At 37.8% G+C, this 17484-nt stretch overlaps 2 pseudogenes; one reads left to right on the forward strand and one right to left on the reverse strand.

The window, feature by feature from the left end:
- The window catches only part of LOC101028252 (ATP-dependent RNA helicase DDX39A pseudogene), a 104015-nt pseudogene that overhangs the window by 9849 nt on the left and 76682 nt on the right, over window positions 1-17484 (reverse strand).
- LOC101033967 (immunoglobulin-binding protein 1 pseudogene) lies at window positions 1271-11334 on the forward strand (annotated as a pseudogene).

Below are 17484 nucleotides of genomic sequence, written 5' to 3' on the forward strand. Positions count from 1 at the left end.
TATCGTTCAGATTGCTGTATATACTTGCCAATTTGCATAGATGATTTTTTTCTTGAATCTCTGTGAAATCAGTGCTTAGAATCCCATTTTATTTGCCACAGAAATGTATAATATTTTTCCTCAGAGATTTAGTTAATTAGTTTAGGGATAATTACAAAACATTGAACTTGAACTATATTATTGCTCCTGTCATCAAATGGTAGACCCATTGACCATCAGAGTTATGATAATAATAGAAATGACAAATACAGATTCTTTTCAGAGGAATACTGGAGTTGTCAAAAACTATAAGAAATTTGTATATTTCCTAAATGTTCAGTTCCTAGAATTCAAATGTAGCATCTATAATCTGTCCATGGAAAATTGATAAAATGAAAAATTTAATTTTATAAAAAGCAAGTAATATTTTTAATGATTCAGAGGTTTTCTGTAAGATTAAAGATAATTCCAAGAATCATTGAACTTCAGATTTTTTTAAAAGGTCAGTATGCTAGGAATTTTGAAAAGGACCAAAGTAAAGGCTTCCAGTGCCAACATGAAATGTACATATGCAGAAAAATATAGATGCTTCTTAAGATAAACTTAAGTATATCTCAGAATTTGACAGCTCCAATAGACAAAATACAAGTAAGGTCATAGAAGAACTGAATAATACTTGATTTAATAAATATATCCATTGTATAGAGAATAAATATTTCCTTTATATGCTTAATTTAGCCACATCATAAAGCTTGACAAAATTTTAAAATGTTACTTTTTTTTTTTTTTTTTTTTTTTTTGAGATGGAGTTTTGCTCTTGTTAACCAGGCTGGAGTGCAATGGCATGATCTTGGCTCACCATAACCTCCGCCTCCTGAGTTCAGGCAATTCTCCTGCCTCAGCCTCCTGAGTAGCTGGGATTACAGGCACGTGCCACCACGCCCAGCTAATTTTTTGTATAAAATGTTACTTTATTTAAAAATAACTCAATAAAATTAGAAGTTAATAAAAGAATAACTAAAATAATATTGAGATTTTATTAAAATGAATTTTGGGGTGGAAAGGACTTTTGTACTATAGTTATTCAGAAGCTCTTGTCTCATCATCAATATCAAGAAAAATAACTATCAATACCACTAACTATCATCTAGTATTTCAGCTGGTTCTATAATACCACACAAAAACTTTTTAATTCCAAGTGAGAGACTAATTCTAGTAATGTGTACCTTTGAAAAGCGTTTATTTTTCTTTTCTTTTCTTTTCTTTTTTTAAGAGAGGGTCTTGCTCGGTCATGCAGACTGGAGTTCAGAGGTATGATCCTAGCTTACTCTGCTCACTGCAGGCCCAAACTCTCTGCCTCAGCCTCCTGAGTAGTTGGGACCACAGGCAGCTCATCACCATACCCAGCTATATTTTTTTTAATTTTTTGTAGAGATGTGGTCTCCTCATATTTATATTTCTTAATTAATAAAAGCAGAAGGGAAAAACATTTTTTAAAAAATTTTATACATAGTTTTATTGAGGAAAATATTTTTAATTCTCTTTGTTTTCAAAATCAAAGTAAAATTTTATACATGTTAAAACGAACACTCATGTTAATGTATATGACAACATTATTTGTCATAAAAATTACAATGGCAAAATTTTACCATTGGTAATGCTACAAATACTCTAGTAGGCACAATATAAAACTGCAGCTACTATAATGAATGAAAAATAAAAAAAAAAAACAGACAAGTTTGGTTTTAGCCTGAATAATAATTCAGCCTAAATTGACTGGATAGTTTCCTCGTAAGCCAAATGCATACTTCGGTATCACCTCTAGTAACTCAGAAATTGTGCATGACTAATGACAATGTGATTACAGTCTGCTACCCTCTTACAGAATCAGTAACTGAACCATTATGAGTACAAAGTATGTTTTTCAGATTTGTGTTAATATCTGAATATTAAAATTTCATACATAAAAAAGTTCAATAAGCACTTTGTGATGAAATTCTTCTTTGTATGTTGAGATTCCATCAATTCTTTGAAATATAACTGTGTAAATTTTTTTTGCCTGAGTAAAATAATTGATGAACACTTTGATTCCTGTTACTTTAAGTGAAACCATTTTTCTTTATGTCCAAAAGTTAAATTAGTAGTGAAACAGACAATAAGGATAATAAAAAGAATAAGTTAGGTAGCCTTGGGAAGCATATTATATAATTTTTGAGTCAATAGTTTTTCAAAACATTTAAATAATGACATAAAGCAAAACAATCTATAGTAGATGAAATTATAATTCTAATACTTGTAAAATTATTTATGTGCTAGCATTGATGACATTAAAGCAAATAACCTTAAAAATGGCTGATAATTTGAAATATTTAATTATATTTAGGCCATAAGTATTTCAAGAGTCCTATCTTGCTTCTCCAATGGTATCAGTAAAAAGGGAACATCTATTTACTATACAAATAGGTAGTTAAGTACCTACCGGAGCAATCGAGAAGCCAGCAGTGCTGAAAAATTATTGTTTCTAAATCACAATGTAAAATTATACAAATTTCAATTTTTAAATGTAAATAATTAATAAATGTATATTCTAAGTATTGGTAAAACTGAAACACCTTTGCAGAATTGTGACTCAGTAAATTACGACAGTGAAAGAAATCAGACCTAACTGACTCTGTCTTGCTTCTAACCCTTAAGCTGTCCTTGTTCATTTCTGGGCATAGGCCGAACTAACTTTGGGAAGGAATTCAGTTCATGGTTTGACTCTGAAACAAAATTGATAACAGCACTTTCACGAAAAGATCCCCTTCTTGTCTGGGGTCCAGTCTGCCTTTGCAGGACTAACAAATTAGCTACAAGATTAGATATTACAATTTAGGGGTCATGCAACCTCTGGCTCCAAGAGTCTGAACCTCCCTAAATTGCTCCTGGGGATAAAATCAGGGTTGTAAAACCTAAAATCAATGCTTGAGATATTTGACAGACCCTGCCCTTGATGGATCAGCTAACACAACCCAGACCAGTAATCTGGCCCAACCAGATCTGCTATCATACCCCGGAACAGAAGATACTAAAACTTAACTTCTACTCGCCATGATTCTATCCCCAACCTGACCAATCAGCACTACTCACTTCCCCAGCCCCTATCCACCAAATTATCTTTAAAAACTATGATCCCCGAATGCTTGGAAGACCGATTTGAGTAATAATAAAACTCCAGTCTCCTGTGCAGCCGGCTCTAAGTAAATTACTCTTTCTCCATTGTAATCCTATGTCTTGACAAATTGGTTCTGTCTAGGCAGCAGGCAAGGTGAACCCACTGAGTGGTTACAAATTCTCAGATTTATTTTTGTGTCATAGATGTTCTACAAAGATAATATTTGGCTTTAATGTTGACTTCAGCCAAATGTTTATTTCAATATCCAGCCATTGAACATTTGGCCTATATTAAGTCCCCAAATAAAGATAGACTTATTTTAACTCCCCAGGGAGCTCTCCTAAAAGTGAACCTTAGGAAAACCTTAGAGAAGGGCTTCTCAAACTGGAATGAATGTGATTAGAGTCACCTGGAGAACTCTTCAGCTGCAGATCCTGATTTAGGGTCTCAGGTGGAAGCAGAGATTCTGCATTTCGAATCAGTTTCTAGGTGATGCCAGAGCTGCTGGTCCAGGGCCCACACTTGGATGAGCAAGCTTCTAGAGAAACCTAACATTCCTATGTGTGAGTGAACACATGGACATTCTGAGCCAGAATTTCTGGGAACGAATTCTGTTCACTTCCCAAAAGTTTGTCCTTGGTTCAGAGCCATGTAAGAGAGAAATAAAGAGAATCAAATCAACTATTTTATAGTTTAAGGGTATTCTACTATGTAAATTAAAGAAGTATGAACAAATTGAGCAATTCACAAACAGGTTATATTAAAGACAAAAGTCTGGGAAATAAATAAATCACCCTGAATTATATCCTGATGGGTAAAAATTTAAAAGGACTACACACAATTTCTATTAATATTACAAAGCAAAAAGAAACCATTAATAGGAAGTCAAGAAAAGTAAACCAAAGACTGTAACTTACCAGTCCTGGAAATACATTTTTAAAAAGGAAAATAAGAATACATAGCATTAATGGAAATTTAAAGGGAAAAGACAAAGCAAGAAAAAATGCTAGCCATCAGAATTAAGCGACAAGATGGAATTTTATAAGAATCCTATCTTAAGGAAAAGATAATTGAAGAAAAAATAAATCTAAAAAACCAATAGGTGTATACAACTTACTATAACCTGAAAATGGCTAAAATATTGAAAAGCATTTCATATTAGTCTTCAATTTAAAAAATGAAGAAATTAAATCTGTAGCGTAAGAAAGAACTGAAAAAGCCGTCTCCAGCAAAAGAAAAAACAAAGCTATACAGTCAGATAGAGAAATATTTTAACATTTTGAGAGCACGTAAATCATCCAGCTACCAAGTATTACCAGGAGGATGACATGTAATCTAAGGGAGAGGAAAATTTAATAATGTTTCTATGGGACTAAACTTTTATTGTTATAATCATTATTTAATACATCTGAGCATCAACAATACATTAGAGCTGTACTTAAAGTAGAAATAACCACTTCTGTATGAATTTATGATTCAAGCTAAAAGACAAAAACACAGGAGAGAGGAATGAAATACAGTCAGGGGAAGATCCAGAAATCATTTTCCTAGAAAATATTAGAATATACTATGTAAGGGTAAGATTGTTATACTTGTCCTTAGAAAAGAATGAGAAAAATGAAGGCTATGTTTGTAGAAAACTTGAATTGAGAATATGCTGATGAAATATAAGAATTTCTGACCCATTTAGTCGAGGCCTAAAATATTGTCTTACTACTTGGTAATCCATGATAGCATAATATGGGAAAACCATCCATTATTAACACAGAGGAGTAAATGAAGCACTTTGGAAGAGAACTACCTTTCAGACTACCAAGGCTCTATTGGCTTAATTGCGCCCCATTGTACTAAGTGGTCCTTTAATGGGAGGGAGGATGTAATGCAACTATGAGGCACTTGACACAACAGGGAATATTTTACTCATCTGAGAGGATACTTACAGATACTGCAATGATAACAATTGTCTAGTACCACTTCACACAAACACCTCTCCACATTTCTGTGTATAAATTCACTTTTAAATTTGTTACCGGAAGATAGGGTGATTTTTGCATACTTCAAAATTTTAAAGAAATTTTAAACAAAAATTAAACTTTAAAGAGCTCTTCAAATGGCTTGAAATCAACAGCTCCATCTTCTATATGCACTATAGTGTCCAATGTGAAACACTGTGTGGGTGTATGAGTGTGTGCATTTTGAAAATGGGGTGGAAGTAGCACTATATTTGTCTATGAGAATTTATATACATTGTGAGTAGCAGACATGCATTAAAAAAAATGCTTTGTCCCTGTCCCTAGGTCATCAAAAAACAGAATTCACTTTGAAATTCTAACCTCCTTTTGACCACAATAAATAACTCTTGGCTCAGATTCACTATGCCGGGGACCCACTGGAGTCCCTTTCTGCTTAGAGGACATGGCCCCATTAAACATAAGGTGGGTTATCTCCAGCTAGAATGCCTGAAAAGGCTTTCGAGGCACTATTTAAAGGCAGCAACACATATCCTTTGATGTAGCTATCTCACTTCTGGGAGTTTATCTCTAAAAATGACTGTGGATATATGTGGAGCAAAGGTATACGCTTGAGAGTGTGTTTCAAAATGTTGTTTCTATCAGCAAAAATGTAGAAACAATTATACATGTTCAATGGTAGAGAACCAGTAAAGTATGCTATATTCTGATAGTTAAATACTAAGTGGTCATTATGAATGATGTAGAAAACTATGTTTATGGCATTTAAAAATATGGATTAAGTTTAAGTTACTAAAATAAGCTATCAGTTAATTGTTAACTAGTGTTCCATTTTAAGATCTATAGATATAAATTTGCAAAATAAATTATAGAAGGAAAATAATAAAACATGCAGGCAGGCTAAATGTTAGCCTCTTTAGGAATGGTAAGATCAGAGATAATTTTTATTCTTCTTTGTGCTTTATTTTTCATATTTTATAAAAGGAATATATTATCTTTCAAAATGTTATGTGTATTCACATTTGGCTTAATTATTTCTAGATAGGGAACTGTTTTTTTAGTAAATGCTTCAGTGAGCCAATTGACACTGAGAGAAAAGCTGGAAGCATGAGGAGCAATGTCACCAGAAGTTCAAATAAGAAATGCAAATGTAGGTTACCTGGAGAGGGAGAGAGTTTTAGTTTGTCCTTGAGAGGAAGGAGAACCAAGAAGAAAAAGAACAAACAAAAGCATGAGGGATGAGGTTTGAAAGTGGGGACCATGCAAGAAATCAATCAGTAGAAATGTCTATGAAGTATAATGGCGAAAGGACCTTTAAATAATAAAATGACTAATATTCAAATCAATGTTTTTATATTTGTCATACGTGATCCTTAAAACTCTTCCAAAATTCTTCAATAAAGTTTAACATGAATGTTATGTGTGAAAGTGGGTTTGCTAAGTCAATTTCAGAAAGAGCTGAGTTTCTTCTCTCCGCACAAAACAGAGGTACATCCAGAGAGAGAAATTCAGAAGTAGAGAATACTAAGAACCTAAGCCTGGTGAAATTCACAAAGATATTGTAGAGGGCTCTACATTTCCACAGGACTTGAAAGTCAAGTTGAATGAGGGAGTGAATCAACCTTACTGGTTGCTGTGGAGGTAGAAGAAAAACTTCCTCTCTGTCCTCTGAAGGTCCCACTGAAATGAGCTGACACTAGATTAACAGGAGAAAAGGCATACAAATTTTTCATAAGCACATGGACATGGAAGGGCAAAAATGAAACTCAAAGAAGGGCCACGTGAGTGAGACCTCAATACAGTTGATATGGTTTGGATCTGTGTCATCATCCAAAATCATTTTTCAGTTGTAATCCCCAGTGTAGGAGGTGGGGCCAGATAGGAAGTGATGGTATCATGGCGACAGTTTCTCATGGTTTAACATCATCCTCCAGTGCTGTTCTCATGATAGAGTTCTCATAAGACCTGGTTGTTGAAAAGTGTGTAGCACCTTCCCACTGTCTCTGTTTCCTCATACTCCATCAATGAAAGACGTTCCTGCTTCCCCTTCACCTTCCATCATGTTTGTAAGTTCCCTGTGACCTCCCCACAAACTGAGCACATGCCAGCATCATGATTCCTGTACAGCCTGCAGAACTGTGAACCAATAAACCTTTTTTATTTATAAATTGCCCAGTCTCAGGTATTTCATTATAGACATGCAAGAACTAACTAATATAACCCTCTTCATAAGGAAGAAGAAAGTTATTTAGCTGTAGACAATTTTAGAGAGGTAGTAAATATTTTTTTAAGTAATGAATGATCCTGAGAAGCAGAGATTATCTTGCAAATGTTATCTGAAGAGACTGCATGGGATTGGCAAGTTACAGGAAGGTAGAACTGCACTGTATACAGACGTCTGTTATGTGGATAAAGCCTCCTAGATAATCTCTTGGAGCTGCCTTCAGAAGAACAGTTCTCCTGGGTATGGGATACATTTTGAAAATGGGGTGGAAGAAGAAATATATTTGTTTTTATTCTAATATATTAGACTTTTAGTCTCTTATCTGATGGTTAAAGCTTTGCTGATTATTTAATGAGACTCCTAGAGAGTGGGTCTTAAGACAATTGGAAAAAGTTTTCTTAGACAAAGAAATTTCAGAGTAAGTCCATTCCTGCATGTGGAGGAAGGGAAGAAGAAATAAGAGAAAGTTAAAAAGTTTTTGGTTTTGAGTGAGCTTCTAAGGCCTTCCAATTTAGTTTAATTCAAAGTACTCAACATGCTAAAGCACTATGCTCTGGGAGATCATTCCTTGCATTCCAACATTGCTATAAACTTCTGCCCCGTTGGATCTGGGAGGTGAAGCATGGAACCAAAGATGATTATTTAGAGGCTTAAAAGCTGACAAAATTCACCTTCCTAGGGATTGGACTCGACTGAGACCCATCACCCTTTCCTTCTTTCCAATTTATCCCTTTTGCAATGGGAATGTCTATCCTATGACTGTTCCACTAATGTATTTTGGAAACACGTAACTTGTCTTGTTGTACAAGTACACAGCCAGAGTGGAATTTTACCTTAGGATGAATCATAACTCAAGCTTCACCTGCATCTGATTCAGATGATATTTCGATGAGACTTTGAACTTCAGACCTTAGAGTTGTCAACTGATGAAGTTCATAAATTTGAAAGGAAAAACTTTATTTCTCATAAAGGATTGCAGCCTGTAGGGTGGCCATTCTGATAAGCAGGGAAGTATAGCCTAAAGCCAGAAGCCAAAAACTGACATTTCAAGGTCAAAAATAAATAAATAAATAAGACAGGGATTTATGACAAACAAGATGGCCAAATATACATATTCAATAAGCTATGAGGATTTATAAATATTTATGAAGGAGAAACATGTACATGCACAATTGAGCTTATGCCTCTCCATGAAACTATAATTTAAAAATGGCAACATTAACATGATCTGAGGTAGGAGTTTTCAGCCCTCTTACGTCAAAAGGTGAGGCAGAAGACCCCAAACCCTCACTGTGTATCCTCCATAGATAGGCCAGAACCACTCCATGATTAGTGGTCTCTTATCAGGAAGGCACGCTGGCTGGCTGTTGTGTCAAAACTGCAAAAGAGAGGGGCAGCATCAGGTGGTTGATTGATATCCGTCATGCAACAGGTCTTTTGAAAGGGCTGGTTTCTGTTTAGCCCATAGAGAAGAAGGCCTGATAATGGCTGTTGGCAAGGAAGTGAGTGTAACAAGGCATGGCAGATTTTCCTTCCTGTGGCCAGGAATCAGTTTTCAAGGTTTCTCTGGGTCCCCTTGGCCAAGAGGAGGTTTGTTCAGTCAGTTGAGTAGGCTTAGGATTTCACTGTTATTTCTCAGAGTTGATGCTGGAACAAGTTAATGCTTCAGGGGCTACTGGGATGGAATTAATGTACTTTGCATGCAAGAAGGACATACATTTTGGGGACCGGGAGCCAAATGCTATGGACAGCATTTTGTCTCCTCAAATTCGTATGTTGAAGCCCTACCTCACAATGTGATAGTATTTGCAAGTGTGACCTTTGGAAGGTAATTCAATTTAGATGACGTTATGAAAATGGGATCTCCATGATGAGATTCGTGCTCTTATAAAAAAAAAAAAAAAAAAGATAACAGAGAGCTTGCAGTCTTTCAGTCTCTCTCCCTGTCATGTAAGGATACAGGAAGAAGACAGCCATTTGAAAGGAAGAGAGGCTTCTTCAAAGAGTCAAATCAGCTGGTACCTTGATTTCAAACATCCTAGCCTCCAGAACTATCAGAATATAATATTTTTCTGTGTAAGAAGAAGATCTATGGTATTTGAATATAGCAGCTGAAGCAGACTAAAAAGCTTGAGTACAACTGCAGCTGACATCTGGGTTACAATTTTAAATAAAATAAAAACTTTAGAAAGTCAGACCCAATGGTTTGCCTGATTTGTGCCAATTGCCTTTTGGAGAAAATTTCCAACTGTTGTTACTGACCTCAGCCTAACATTTTACCATCTTTTTAAAAAAAGTTTCTTTAGTTTCTGCATATCCTATTAAGTTGTTATTTCAACTTGGTGTCCCACTGGTTTGAGTGCCTATCTGCTTGTTTCCAGCTTAACCTATAGGCACACAGAGAGAACCCGTGGCTTCCTGCTCTGACTTTTTGCCAACATTGTTCTCATCTGCAAAACAAGATTCTGCCTACTTGCTCCTGTGAACAGCAAAGTAGGGGTTTTTATTTCTTTCATCAGGAATCCTGTCCTTGTAGCACCTGGACCAGTAGACGTTATGATGATCTTCATACCTAGAATCTACAAGATTTAGGAAAAAAAGTATTTATTTTCCTTTAAGTTCAAACTAAAGCAGTTTCACAGATTAAAGACAAAGACTTGGGAGAGTCTCACTGGAAAGCGTGCTAGTGGGTGGAGATTTCAAATGGTACTGAGAAAATAAGAAATTAACTCTAGCATCAAGAGAGAAGCTCCATGAGGGCAGTGATCAAGATGTCTTGTTAGTGCTGAATTTCCTAGGCCTATTACAGAACTTGGCATCAAATAAGAACCCATTAAAGATTTGTAGAAAGAATTAATAATACAGTGATGGCTGCATCTGCATCCTTGTTTATGAGGACAACTTTCCTAGAAACACAGAGAATATTATTTCATTATAAGTAGTAGATGTCTTAATCTCATTTCATAACTTGCTTCAAATGACTTATGTTTACTTTTAAAAATGCTAACATAATCTCTAAGTGAACAATTTTCCTTCATTAATGAGAAAGTTAGTCATAGGTACAACTGTAAAGTAGAAGGAGTTATTCCTTGGCTTTGTGTTTTCTAAGATTTTTTTCCCTTGTAGGGCCCACTTTAGATTTCCTAAGCCCAGAGACTTACCTTTCGGGTCTGATCTGCTCACATGGTGCCGTTGCCATCATGTGGCAGAGTTTGAGCTGCCCAAAACCAAGGACAACTCAGCTGAAAATCACACTGCTAATTCCTCCATGGCTCATCCTAGCCTCCTTGCTATAGCGTCTCAAAGACAGGTTAAAACAGAGAGATACAAGGAGAAGGAGTTGGAGCATAGGTTGTCTACAATGAAATCTGGTGGTCAAGCAGATGATGAGGGTGTTCGTGAATATTATCTTCTTCACCTTCAGAGGTGGATTGATATCAGCTTAGAAGAGATTGAGAGCATTGACCAGGAAATAAAGATCCTGAGAGAAAGAGACTCTTCAAGTGAGGCATCAACTTCTAACGCATCTCGCCTGGAGAGGCCTCCAATGAAACCCTTCATTCTCACTCGGAACATGGCCCAAGCCAAAGTATTTGGAGCTGGTTATCCAAGTCTGGCAACTATGACGGTGAGTGACTGGTATGAGCAACATCGTAAATACAGAGCATTACCAGATCAGGGAATAGCCAAGGATAACACCAGAAGAAGAATTCAGAAAAGCAGCTCAGCAACAGGAAAACCAAGAAAAAAAGGAGGAAGACGATGATGAACACAGAGCTCGGGAGTGGGATGACTGGAAGGACACCCATCCTAGGGGCTATGGCAACCGACAGAACATGGGCTGATCTTCCCACAACACCACAGAACTGTAGGGTGCACACCTCCCCCGCCAAGAAAAATCATGCAGTCCTCCCCTCCCTGGGCTCCCGCTTCAGCTCTGTACAACAAAGGCAAAGATGCTAAATCTTGCTTTGCATTCAATAAAGTGTCAAGTGATTAAAAAAAAAAAAAAACTTTATTCCAACAAACATTTTTTTATGATTCTTTCCTTTTTAATTGCCTCTTATTTGGGGAAGGGTCTCAGAATCTTCTAAAGTGACACATTATCTCACTTGTAAAATTTATATAACCAACGATGCTCACTTGAGAAGTAAAGAATGAATCTCCCCAATGCCTCACTCCTTTCTTCCACTTTAACATATGTGCTTTCTAAAGACAACAGGCTTGCTTTCTTCTCTCCCTGTCATAAGTTGCCACTAAGTACCCTTATTAGTCAGGGTTCTCTAGAGGTTAAGAACTAATAGGATAGATGTTTGTTTAAAGAGAAGTTTATTAAGGAGTATTGACTCACACAATCATAAGAAGAAGTCCCACAATAGACCGTCTGCAAGCTGAGCAAGGAAGCCAGTCTGAATCTCAAAACCGCAAAAGCAGGGAAGCCGACAGTGTAGTATTCAGTCTGTGGATGAAGGTTAAAGAGCCCCTGGAAAACCACTGGTGTAAGTTCAAGAGTTCAAAAGCTGAAGAATGTGAAGTCCAATGTTTAAGAGCAGGAAACATCCAGCACGGGAGAAAGATGAAGACTGGAAGACTCAGCAAGACTGGTACTTCCAACTTCTTCTGCCTGCTTTATTCTAGCCATACTGGCAGCCAATTAGATGGTGCCCACCCATATTGAGGGTAGGTCTTTCTCTCCCAGTCTGCTGATTCAAATGTTAATCCCCTTTGGCAACACCCTCACAGGCACACGAGAAACAAAACTTTGCATTCTTCAATCCAATCCAATTGACACTCAATATTAACCATCACAGTTGCTCAAATGATGGAAATTTCAAACCCAAGAAGAGGGGAGGGTAATATCAAGATTGTCTTAAGAGTTTTATATCCCCACAAATTTTATAAGAAATCTTTGAGACATGCCCTCAAACGTATCAATTTCAAAATGTACATTATTATTTTAACAGTCAGATTTATGTGCATTTGCCTTCATATTGAAAGGCAAAAATAAGGTTTTCAATTGAAAGAGAACTCAGCTTTATGTTTGACTCTTTTACTCAGTAAATATTATTTACTGTTTCTAAATTTCAATTTTTAACTGTAAAATGGATATATTACAAATAGATGCCAAATGGAGTTACTGATAGATGATAGATAGATAGATAGATAGATAGATAGATAGATAGATAGACAAACAGATAGATAGATAGATAGATAGATAGATAGATAGATAGATAGACAGATAAAATATGATGTATACATGTTTGGCCCAGGCCATATTCCTAAACTAACTTAACTCAATGTATTAGCTATTGTGATAGAGATTTAGCCATAATCTATCTCCACTGAATTAAAAGATGTGAAGCTTAATGAAGACCTTGTTTAGTCTTGAATTCTTGGTTGCTGGCAAAAAGTGAAGAACTTTTTTTCTGAGTAACTGAATCATGTCTGGCTGTTTCACACCACTGTTGTGCTTATTTATTAGATTAATACTTCAGCTACCTTTAATCTTCAACATAAAACTCTGTATTAAAACATACTTTTTTGGAAAATTACACCCCCTAACACAAGCATGTAACAGCATAAATACAACTAAATAAGACTTGTAGCAACCAAGAAGTTGAGCAAAACTGCCATTTAGTCACTAATTTGATTATCTTGGCAAGGCTGAACGTGGTCCACAACCCCTGTCGTGGAATGTTGACCCTTCTCAGGAGCATGCTGTGCTCTGGGGCCCTGCTCCCCACCCTTCTCAGTCCTTTCCAGTCACAGGAAACATAAAACACTGAGTGCCACTGCACTCTACAGGTTTCCACGTAGCTGGTTTACCAGTAAGTAAATTCCTGTAAGACAGTTGTGACAGCAGCAGCAGCCCGTCTGGAGTGGCCGCTGCAAAAACGCCAGCTGCAGTGAGGAAGACACGGCTGCAGTTAAGCCCTCAGCAGGGCCAGCAGGAAGTGGGAACAGGGGAAGCCCTGATGCTTATCGAGTTGGCAGGGTAGGAGCCCGTGCTTCTGGGTGCAGCTATTGCTGCCCAGCTATGGCTCCAGATCCAGGCATCCCTGTGCTCTCAGAGTTCCAGGTAGCCTCCACCCCTGCAAGCTTAGAAATGTCTGCTCCTGCTACCTGGCCTCTCCCTGATCCCAGTGCCCTAGTAGCAAAGTTGTGGCTGAGCCTGGGGAACTGTTGCAAACAGCCAGCTGTGTGCACACTCAAGGTGGTGCTGCCACACCAGTCCCCTGCTGCCTCAGCTTCCTCCGGACTTTGAACACTAAGGATGGGGGAATGAGGGCAGACAGGTCCCTGGGTAGAAAGGGGTGGGTTCCTGGTGAAACGCCAGTTTCAAGTCAGGGATGGCCTAAAGCCTGAGGGAATGGGCTGCCAGCTCCAGGTGGAGTCCATGTCCCAGAATGAGAACTTGTGCTGTTTCTGGGCCCACCCATGGCTCCCCTTGGACCAATCAGCATGTACTTCCTCCCTTCTGGGCCCATAAAAGCTCTGGACTCATCCAACTGCACGATTGCCGAAAGTAGCTCCCTCCTTCCCTCCTTGGGGGTCTCTTCAACTTGTTGGGACAACCCACCTTAAAAAGGAGCTACCCACTATGGGTCTCCTCTTCACAGAGAGCTGGACACTCATCTGGGCGACCTGTCTGCAAAGGAGCTACCTACTTTGGGTCTTCTGAGAGCTGTTCTGTTGTTCAGTGAAGCTCCTCTCCCCCACGCTCACTATCTAGTTGTCCATGTACCTCATTCTTCCTGGATATGGGACAAGAACTCTGGATCCACACATGGAATGGCAGGATTGAAAGAGCTATAACACAAACAGGGCTGAAACATGTCTCCTGCTTGCCATATTGTGGGCAATGAGAAGGGGAGAAGAGTTGCAGCCTTTTGGGAAGCCCAGACTTAGGGGATCCTTAGACCAGGGCTTTAAAACCCTGTTTGCCCTGTTTGGGGCTCTGTGGTTCCTGGTGTCTCCAAACTTCTAGGTGCTACTTTCAGGTATGCCTGATCCAGCCGCAACCTCACAGAGAAATGGGGCCTGTGCCGGTGCCTGCAGCTGCCTGCCCCACTGCAGCTGGCACACCTGGCAGTTCACAGTGGCTGGACCCCCACACTTACTCACACACCCCTCACCACTCTGCACGTGGCTCGCCCTTGGCAGGCATGGGATGCAGGCTGATAGTGCAGGCCAAGCACAGCCAGCCAGGCTGAGTGGGTGGAAAAAGCCCACTGAGCCCAAGCGAAACTTGGGCAAAGGCACTACCAGCCACAGAGGTTTCTAGCTGGCAAAGTGACACCCCAGGGACCCTCTTACAATGGTCGTGATCAAGATTTATAAAGGGAGATCAATTATATTCTGCAAATTCACCTCAAAGGAAAGAAGTGATTTAATAAAAATTTCAGCAAAAATATCAGATGTGGTTCAAAGATAGTACTTTGCTAAGTTCCTCTGGGTGGAAATGGGACACATAAACACTACCCCACCCAACCACCACCACCAGCTAAGGAACATGCCTAAGTAACATGGTAGCCACGCATCTCCTTATAGGCCTGATTTGTTGGTTGAGTGAGGGGACACAGTTCAACCAGAGCTGATTTGCTGAGGTAAAGAAGAGAAAGTGGTGTACATGCTATAAATGATCACTCTGCATTTCTCCCTACAAGATGCATTTCTTCAGGGCCTTTAGTATTTCCTGTGAATTAATACTGAATAATTATTTAAATAAGATTGGTTTGGCTGAGGCCCCACAGTCTTATCAAGTCCAGTCTTCTTCATCATTGTATGGAAACCTATGCAGTGGAAAAAAGACCACTGCATATTTATATATAGATAAAAATATGCTCATGTTAAAAAATGTCTAGCTAGAGATTATAATTTGTTGGCTGGATAAAAGCCAGGATAATTAGGAGTTACCTAGTCAAGAGGTCCTCAGAAATTCAAGTTTCCCATTTAAGATAAAAAGATGACTAGCTTGCTTTTATTATAGCTCTGGCCAGGAACAAAAGTCAGAAGTCAAAAAATGGTTGGTTTTCCTGAATACTTCCCTCAGCATTACAAAAATGGATAGCAGAAGCCTTGAGCTTCCTATTACAGAAGCAGCTGAGAATCAGATGCTACATGTAAAGAGTTATCATGTATTAAAAAATAAATTTATTTATTTGACAAACCAGCAAGTGGCAGGCATTATGCTAGGTTCTGAGGTAGCAAAAATATTTACGAAACTACCTCATACTCGAAGGGCTTATAATTGTCAGTGAAAGAAAGACATGTAAAAAAACCAACATGTTAAGAATAATGTTTTAAGTATGACAATAAAAGTATCTACATGAGAGAGGAAAAAGTATAAAACTTTCAAAGGAGAGCATCCTTTCATTCTATCAGTGATAAAGTTTAGCAAGGAAGAGCATAATGGAGGAAGTGGGCTTGAGTTAGGGATTGCTATTCTGACAAGGGAAGATTGTGAATGAAAGCACAGAAAGGACTGCAGGGATAGCAAGTGAATGCTTGGATTGTATGATACAAAGTGTGAGACTGCCATTAGTAAAAGTCATCCTGAAAAGAGGTATTCACTCATTCATTCACCAAACCTTGAATGCCAACTATGTGACAGTCTCTGTGCTAAATATGCTATAGACATCCTCAACCTCACTGACTTGCAGTGTAACAGTGGCCTATCATATATAATTAAATTATAATATTCTTAAATGATCTAAGCAAAATATGAAGATATACATAGTATCTTGTGGGAACACCACTTATAGTCAGTGTAAACTTCCTGGAGATCAATTCTAAAAATATTTGAATGTACCTTAAAGAAAGAAAGAACAAGTAAAGCAGACATTGAGAGGAAAAGGCATCCTATTAAGACTGGGAAGCAGAAACACAAGAGAGACTTTGACCAGAAACAGCACAGTGAATGTAGCAGAACCATAACTGATAAGTAATATGAAGTTAGAAAGAGAAGTAAGGAGAAGATGATAGGCTAACTCTTATGAATAAAGTTTGGGCTTTATTCTGTAGAAAATAAGAAACTTTGAATAATTCTTAAAGACTAAGAACTTGATTAGATACGTGTGATTTTTTAATTTCCTCATTTTAATGACTTAATTAAACTAAATTGCTTCCCCTAATGTGATTATCATTAACATCTTTCAATAGAAAAGAATCTGTTTGTTTTCCAAAACAGCTAGAATGAGGAGCGTGAGACTGCTTTACATCATACAATCAGGCTTGAAGAAAGAAAAAAGAAAAGAAAAGAGGAGGGGAGGGGAGAGGAGAGGAGAGGAGAAGAGGAAAAGGAAAAGGGAGGGAGGGAGGGAGGGAAGGAAGGAAGGAAAGAAACAGCCCAAGAGGTAACATGGATAAGATCACAGAAACTGAGTGGGTTGGAAAGTATGCTAATTCCTTAGACCTTCCTTTAAGGAAGAAAGAAGCTCTCAGGATCAACACCTGAGCCCAAGAAGAAGGCTTGGAGCAGAGTGACAGATGGACCCTCTGGGCTTCTACAACTTTCCTAACAGACAAATTGGAAGTTTTAGCACAACTTAGTTATTCACTTTGAGTAACAGCCATCTGAGATTATTTATAAAAAATTAGATGATCCAACACTCTTGATTTTACTGGGATAAGAAGTGTCTTGGTTTTTTTAAAGGAAAATTTATGGAATATTTTGAATTTTTTATGTCACTAATGATATGTAATTAAATGACACATCAATGTAAAATTAGTCTTTCAATACAGTTTTCCAAGGATAATTATATGTAATTGAAGAGAAATAAGAGTTTTTCCTACTTTAAGGTGGTGATCATATCATACTGTCATTTATGAGTCATATGATAATCATACCCACAGCATAAGATCAAATGTGTGTTTCTAAGTGAGGATGCTAAGTGGCACAGTAAACCAAGCAATTAAAATGGAAAAAAATGTCCAATGTTTGCAAAGAAAGATGAATTTTTAGAGCCTGTTGGGAGACAATTCTCCAAGGAGTTCCCACATTGCTGCATGTCTTGTGAAGTAAGGCACTGTCTGTCCTTTGTTTCAAGACACTAACTGACCTCTTTTTCAGACTACGTTTCCAAATATGTTTGCATAGAAAACAGCCTCGGAAAATAATAAAGTTTCCTTGCAGAGCAAGACATGTTTCCTTGAGA

The sequence above is a fragment of the Saimiri boliviensis genome, chromosome 15 (assembly GCF_048565385.1).
Source record: "Saimiri boliviensis isolate mSaiBol1 chromosome 15, mSaiBol1.pri, whole genome shotgun sequence".
Classification (NCBI taxonomy): Eukaryota; Metazoa; Chordata; class Mammalia; order Primates; family Cebidae; genus Saimiri; species Saimiri boliviensis.